Source organism: Lissotriton vulgaris, chromosome 9 (genome assembly GCF_964263255.1).
Source record: "Lissotriton vulgaris chromosome 9, aLisVul1.2, whole genome shotgun sequence".
Taxonomy (NCBI): Eukaryota; Metazoa; Chordata; class Amphibia; order Caudata; family Salamandridae; genus Lissotriton; species Lissotriton vulgaris.
In genome coordinates this window covers 842,551,271-842,559,851 of record NC_141697.1, presented here as the reverse complement: position 1 = coordinate 842,559,851, position 8,581 = coordinate 842,551,271, and positions in this window count along the sequence as shown.

The window sequence follows — 8,581 nt, the reverse complement described above, 5'->3', positions numbered from 1 at the left end:
TCACCTCTTGCTTAGATATAGTATACCTATATCTAAACCTATATCTGGACACATATAAACCTATATGTCCCTCCTATGGCAGGCCTTATCAATCCTGGAGGCAGAGTGCTGGGTTTAACGTGAGATGGTGCTCGAGCACGAGCTGAGCCTGTCTACAGCTGTCGGGAACAACTCCCTAAGCTGTTCCGGGATAATGCCATACCATATACTCTTAAATGCATTATAATCCATTGCGGTTATGTGCTAACTTTGGTTTGGCTTTATCAAAACATGTCGTGTAAGGTGTCATACGATTTGGAATACTATCCCCTCGACAATCCTGTTGACGGGGAGAGCATTCCACCCTTCTAGAGGGAGAAGACATGTTACTTTACTGAAACACGGTTAATCCTAACCAGAGCCTCAGCATCACAAAATGGATGCTGCTGCCACCGACACAAGTCTGACCTCCTGCTGCTGACCGAAACTTGGCAGAGGAGGCCTGGACAAAGGGTTTCCTGTCGTGGGGAGGTGCTACACCACCCCAGACAGGAGATAGTGTATTGGGGCAGGGAGGGCTGAAAGAAACTAGACAGTGCTTGGGGCGCACAAGGCTTCCCCTTGCATAATCCGGTCAAACCGGTTCTGGGGCACACCAGCCCCAGTCCCAGCGCGACCCTGGACAAAGGGAAAGGGGTGTAACCACCCCCTTCCTGGGTCCCACCCATAGGAGGGACCTAGCAGGTAATCCAGCCCCATAGATTGGTATAAGAATGGGAGCTGTGCCAACGCACTCAGATTATCCTGACTGAAACTTATGAAATGAAACTCTGAACCCTTCGACATCCTACTCGACGTAGAAGACTGAAGAATCTCCCTTGTCGTCAAGGAGTGACAACCCTGTGCAAACAGGCACCATCCAGCACCTCGACGTTTGCTTTGTTGCAGTTCCTGCCGGAACTCGAGCAACAGAGTTTGACAAGACCAAGGGTGCCTGCCTTCTAACAGCCCGATCCACAGTCCCTGCAGAGCTGAGACCCGTGGAGGCGACCTGAAGCGCGGGGCCCACCATCTTGGAAAGACCACGAGGCGCTGACCGTGCAGCATCCGAGGCCCCCTCGAAGCTGTGCATTGGGTTTGAGAAGCCCCAGCCCTGAGCCTCTCTTGCACCGAAGTTCACCCGTCTACACTCACCGAGTGCTGCGTGGGGCCCTTCTGCATCTTTTGGCTCAACGCATTGGTCCGGTCACTTGCCCGTTGGCTTGTGGCCCCTGTACAGACGAACTTCGAAATCTGACTTGTGAGTCTGGTTGCTCCAGACTTGCCCTCGCTCCCCTGAAAAAGAGCACCCGCTCTGACCCTCCTGGTCCGAGTGTTAAGCGATCTTTGAATCCTGCGTGGGTTGCGCTTGCCAAGAGTTGTTTGCTCCAATCCGGAAGCCAACATCGCCGACAGCGAGAGCCTTTGTGGGACAGCTCGTGATTCACTCCTGGACGCCCTCGGTGCCCCAGAGTCCACGTGGCACCGGAGACAAGCTTCCCGTCATCGACCTGATTGTGCCCGACATTGCCTGGTTCCTTCCTGGTTCCACCCTGGTCACTGCTGAGTGACCCAGACTCTGTCCCCTCAGCTTTCATATCATCTATATCTTCGATCCACCCTTGGATCACACGGGACACTTCTCTTCACGACGCCTGCAGCATCTTCATCCTCAGGCACTATCAACCTGCGTGACGAAACCCGACACTACTTCGCATCTGTGCACCGCCTTCCTGTGAGTGAAGTAACTCAGCATCGCCGGTGTTCCTACACTGGTACACACCTCTAGTATGTGTGTCTAAAGTTTCATCCTTCTAGGTTAAGCGGAAGTCTCCTTTTGCAGTAACTTTATAACTTTTACGCACCATTGACTTTGCATTGGTGCATGTGTATGCTTTAAGCGCTGCACCCGAATCCCGCAGGCTTTTCCCGACTTCAGCATTGCTAGTCCCGACTGCTCCCAGCGATTCCCTAGGCCGTAGGCCTAACCACTGTTCGATTGGTGTCTCTTATACCATTTTTTTAATATATGGTTTGCGTGGCCCCCCGGCCTCATCCATAATTGTGCAGCTTTTATATGTTTAACTGTGCTTTTGTTTAAACGCTTGTGCCTCTGCACTCATAAAGAGTACAGAGGATTATTCTAGTAATAAATACATCTATTTTTATAATATATAACTTGTGTGGTGTCTTTTCATTTGATATGACAGGATTGTGATTGGTAAAACAGCTTGCTTAACACGACCTCTTGAGTTAAGCCTTTAAGGCTGCTTACTCCATGCTACCCTTAGGATAGCTTGTCTATAAGGTTGACTTACAACCATCACCATAAGGGATTGTTTGGACTGATACAGGGTGCCCCCAGAATTGGAGACATCATATATCAGGCCAACTTCTCATATTGGTGAGCAGCGGTGCGGATTTGAGCTTGCTGTTGTTTTACCATTGCAATCTTTTTATCAAATTGAAAGATCACATCAAGTACCTTAGGTACATATAAACAAAGCTTAGCATATTTAAGTTCTACTGAATTTAGTAGTTGTAGATCAAAGGGCTTAGCACACCCTGACTACAACTCACTAGCAAGGTACAGTAGGAAAACACTTAGTGTAGGTAAGTGCACCACTTACACCTCACTAGCAGTCATGGCAGGCACAGAGGGAACTTCAGGTTCTTCACCTGTGTTGGTTGACCTTACCAAGGCACCTTCCAGCTATGACACCCTCAGCCATAAGGACCTGAGTGCCTTGTGCACTTCAAGGGGGCTGAGAAGGGTCACAACCCTACCATTCCCATCCTGATAGCCATCCTGGAGAAGGATGACTTAGATAAGGCGAGTGCAGTTCCATTAGATGCAGGAGATGGAGTGAACCCCCCTGAGATTGAGAACTCCCCTGAGATAGAGGAGGAACCTGAATCAGATACTAATGAAGATTCAGATCAGGATCAGAGGACAAACCAGGTACTAGTGGGGAGGTTTAACCAAACCAACTTGGTCCTACATAGGAATGGAGAGGGCGAGCACCTCCCCAGATCCTATAACAAAGTTCCCTCAGGTAACAGAAGGTTGAGATCCTCCTCAAGGGATTTTCATATTTCTAGTGTCTCAAGGGAATCTCAAAGGGGAATGACTTCCCCCCAGAGAAAAGAGCATAGGGCCAGAATGAGGGCTGTCCAACTCCAGATAGAGAGGGAAGAGGTAGCCCTGGCTCAAGCTAAACTTGCTTTAGCAAGAGAACAAAAGTTGAGTGGATTAGATTCCACTGGTGGCAGCATAATTCCTAGAGAGAAAGACAGGTCCTATGATACTAGAAACCTGACAAAGATTATGCCCCCCTACAAGGAAGGGGATGACATCCACAAATGGATGACTGCTCTTGAGAGAGCCTGTGTGGTACAGCAGGTTCCTGAAGAACAGTGGGCAGCAATCTTATGGTACTCCTTTTCTGAGAAAGGGAGAGATAAGCTCCTCACAGTTAGACCTGAGGATGCTATAATTTACACTGTCCTGAAGAGTGCTCTGATAGATGGGTTTGGCCTAACCACTGAACAATACAGGTTAAAGTTCAGAGATACCCAGAAGACACAGACACAGGACTGGACTGATTTTGTAGATTGTGCTACTAAGGCTCTGGAAGGTTGGCTACATGGCAGCAAAGTACATGACTTTACAGGATTGTATAATTTGATTATGAGGGAGCAGATCCTAAGTAATTGTCAGAACCAGCTTTTACACCAGTACCTGGTGGACTCAGATCTGACCTCTCCACAAGAATTAGGTAAGAGGGCAGATAAATGGGTCAGAACCAGGATTAGGCCTAGGAATCAGGGCAATGACCAGAAGAAGGAGTCTACCAAACCTCAAGATAAGGGTGGGGATAAATCTAAAGAAAAGACTTCCCCAGGGCCCCAAAACTCCAAGGATGGGGTGGGTCCCAAGACACTTCATCTACTCAGAAAAAACCATACTGCCATGCCTGTAAACAGACTGGCCATTGGAAATCAGACAGCTGTTGTCCAAATAATGGCAATAAAGAAAATATTCCTCCAAAAACAGCTCCAACACCTCCTGTCACTGTCAGCAGTGGTCCCCCAGGTGGTGGGAGCACCCCCAAGAATGTGGCTGGGTTTACTTTTGGAGCACAGATGGATTCTGGCATAACCAGGTCCCCTAACTTAGCTACTCTTGTTTGTGATAATGGCATGGGGTTTGCCAACTTCACTGCTTGCCCAAACACTTTTAGCAAGTACAGACAGGAGCCTGTCATCAATGGTCTGAAAATTGAGGCCTTTAGAGACACAGGGGCTAGCATCACCATGGTGGCTGAATGTCTAGTCCCCTCAAGGCAACTCATACCTGGTGCCACATACCAGGTGATCAATATTGATGGAATACAAACCAATCATCCCATGGCAGTAGTAAGTCTCAGCTGGGGAGGTGTCATTGGCCCAAAGAGAGTGGCAGTGTCACCAAACTTGCCTGTGGACTGCCTACTAGGAAATGATTTGGAAATCTCAGCCTGGGCTGAAGTTGAACAGGAAATCCATTCTAGAATGGTAAATGTCAATGGAAAGGTTAGTGGGGCTGTGTTAGCCACAGCCCCAATCCAAGATGTCCTTCCTGAAAAGGTTGGTAGGGCTGTGCAAAACTCAGCCCCATCTTTAGCAGAAGCCCTTCCTGAACAAGTTAGCAGAGCTGTTATGATAACAGCCCATACCCAAACTGAGTCTCCACCTGAAAAGGTTGGAGGGGCTGTGATGGCCACAGCCCAAACTCAAACTGATTCCTGTGTTGTGAAGCCTGAAATGATGGATCACTCCACACAAACAGAGAGCATTGAGGAGGAAGAGAAATCTCCCTCCCACCAGACACTAGGACATGATCAGCCTCCTCAGGGAACTGATCTTACCCCTGATGAAGGAACTGTCCCAGAGGTTGTTAGGCCTAGCCTGACAGAGCCCCTGATGGCAGTGGACCCTTCTCATGTGGGACCCAGTCTGGAGCAGGTAACCTGCCCCTCTCTGCCTTGCCTTAGCCAGCCCAGGGCTGCAGAGGACAAGAAGGACAGTGAGCCCCAGAGGGCCCCCTGTCAAATAAAGCACCCCCATCAGCAGATTAGGGGCACCAAAGCTAGCAGCCCTAGCCAGGTGAAAACTTTAAAAACTCCTGAGGGATCCCCCTTAAAAGTAGTTAGGGACCTCCCACAGATGGATTCTGTTGGGCACAGCCAAACCTGGGACCCAAAGGGCCCAAACCTGAACTGTCCCTCCAGTAAGCCAACAAAAGGGACCCAGCCTCCAGCTTTAGGTAGCCAGAGGTTGACCCTGAGAGCACAGTGAAACTTAGTTGAAGAAAGAAAGGCACACATGGTGGAAGATAACTGGAGAAAGCTGAGCCCTAAATTAGTGGAGCCTCACTTCAATACTCCATATCAACACCAGCCTTTTACTTTGCAAAGACACACCCAAGGTAGTGATTCCCTATGGTGGAGACCCTCTAATACCCCAAAGGTGAGGGATTGCTTAGTGGACCATGAGACAGGGGGTAACCGTGCTATTGCAGGTACTTCCTTATATGGCCACTCAGGCAAAACAGGCTTACCTGGTCAAGGATAGCCTTATCTCCTTTCGTTTGGGGGGGGGGGGGGGTGTAGGAAGGTGGACACCTGACTATGGTTACTCCAAATTTTTTGCCTTGTGTTTAGCTGGTTTTTGACTTAGTTGGCCTGGTTCCCTGCTAATCAGGGCCCCAGGCTATCTGCTCTCTCCTTAAAATTGACTCCATGCATCCTAGGTGCATAACCAAGTTGGTACTGGACACCTTGTCAGCACCTATATAGTGCACTATAGGTGCCAAGGGCATAGGTGCATCCAAGGCCTACCAGGGGCTGCAGCATAGCTTTTGCCACCCCTGGCTGGTTCTTAAATTGACACAACTGGCTGATCACTCAGCTGGGGCAAGTTGGTGTAATCACCTCTTGCTTAGATATAGTATACCTATATCTAAATCTATATCTGGACACATATAAACCTATAAGTCACTCCTATTGCAGGCCTTATCAATCCTGGAGGCAGAGTGCTTGGTTTAACGTGAGATGGTGCTCGAGCACGAGCTGAGCCTGTCTGCAGCTGTCGGGAACAACTCCCTAAGCTGTTCCGTGATAATGCCATACCATATACTCTTAATACATTATAATTCATCGCGGTTAGGTGCTAACTTTGGTTTGGCTTTATCAAAACATGTCGTGTAAGGTGTCATACGATTTGGAATACTATCCCCTCGACAGTCCAGTCGACGGGGATAGCATTCCACCCTTCTAGAGGGAGAAGACATGTTACTTTACTGAAACGCGGTTAATTCTAACCAGAGCCTCAGCATCACAAAATGGATGCTGCTGCCACCGACACAAGTCTGACCTCCTGCTGCTGACCGAAACTTGGCAAAGGAGGCCTGGACAAAGGGTTTCCTGTTGCGGGGAGGTGCTACACCACCCCAGATAGGACATAGTGTATTGGGGCAGGGAGGGCTGAAAGAAACTAGACAGTGCCTGGGGCGCACAAGGCTTCCTCTTGCATAATCCGGTCAAACCGGTTCTGGGGCACACCAGCCCCAGTCCCAGCGCGACCCTGGACAAATGGAAAGGGGTGTAACCACCCCCTTCCTGGGTCCCACCCATAGGAGGGACCTAGCAGGTAATCCAGCCCCCTAGATTGGTATAAGAATGGGAGCTGTGCTAACGCACTCAGATTATCCTGACTGAAACTTATGAAACGAAACTCTGGACCCTTCGACATCCTACTCGACGTAGAAGACTGACGAATTTCCCTTGTGGTCAAGCAGTGACCACCCTGTGCAAACAGGCACCATCCAGCACCTCAACGTTTGCTTTGTTGCAGTTCCCGCCGGAACTCGAGCAACAGAGTTCGACAAGACCCAGTGTGCCTGCCTTCTAACAGCCCGATCCACAGTCCCTGCAGAGCTGAGACCCGTGGAGGCGACCTGAAGCATGGGGCCCGCCATCTTGAAAAGACCACGAGGCGCTGACCGTGCAGCATCCGAGGCCACCTCGAAGCTGTGCATTGGGGTTTGAAAAGCCCCAGCCCTGAGCCTCTCTTGCACCGAAGCTCACCCCTCTACACTCACTGAGTGCTGCATGGGGCCCTTCTGCATCTTTTGGCTCAACGTGTTGGTCTGGTCACTTGCACGTTGGCTTGTGGCCCCTGTGCCGACGAACTTCGAAATCTGACTTGTGAGTCTGGTTGCTCTAGACTTGCCCTCGCTCCCCTGAAAAGGAGCACCCGCTCTGACCCTCCTGGTCCGAGAGTTAAGCGATCTTCGAATCCTGCGTGGGTTGCGCTTGCCAAGAGTTGTATGCTCCAATCCAGAAGCTGACACCGCAGACAGCAAGAGCCTTTGTGGGGCAGCTCGTGATCCACTCCTGGATGCCCTCGGTGCCCCAGAGTCCACGTGGCAGCGGAGACAAGCTTCCCGCCATCAAACTGATTGCGCCCGACATTGCCTGGTTCCTTCCTGGTTCCACCCTGGTCACTGCTGAGTGACCCAGACTCTGTCCCCTCTGCTTTCAGATCATCTATATCTTCGATCCACCCTTGGATCACACCGAACACTTCTCTTCACGACGCCTGCAGCATCTTCATCCTCAGGCACCATCAACCTGCGTGACGAAACCCGACACTACTTCGCATCTGTCCTCCCACTTCCTGTGGGTGAGGTAACTCAGCAACACCGGTGTTCCTACACTGGTACACACCTCTAGTATATGTGTCTAAAGTTTCAACCTTCTAGGTTAAGCGGAAGTCTCCTTTTGCAGTAACTTTATAACTTTTACGCACCATTGACTTTGCATTGGTGCATGTGTATGTTTTAAGCGCTGCACCCAAATCCCGCGGGCTTTTCCCGACTTCAGCATTGCTAGTCCCGACTGCTCCCAGCGATTCCCTAGGCCCTAGGCCTAACCACTGTTCGATTGGTATCTGTTATACCATTTTTTAATATATGGTTTACGTGGCCCCCCGGCCTCATCCATAATTGTGCAACTTTTATATGTTTAACTGTGCTTTTGTTTAAACGCTTGTGCCTCTACACTCATAAAGAGTACAGAGGATTATTCTAGTAATAAATACATATATTTTTATAATATATAACTTGTGTGGTGTCCTTTCATTTGATATTACAGGATTGTGATTGGTAAAACAGCTTGCTTAACATGACCTCTTGAGTTAAGCCTTTAAGGCTGCTTAGTCCATGCTACCCTTAGGATAGCTTGTCTATAAGGTTGACTTACAACCATCACCATAAGGGATTGTTTGGACTGATACAGGGTGCCCCCAGAATTGGAGACATCATATATCAGGCCAACTTCTCACAGTCACGGAATTATTTCCGGCAGACGATGCACCACTTAACCGTGACCGAATTATTAGCTTGCTACAAAAGATCCAACCATTACAACTCCTGGCGCGAAATGAAATAAAATTAGTTACGTTCCCGGAGAAATCAAAAACAACAACAGCAATCGTTGAATTCTGGTCTCCTGTAATT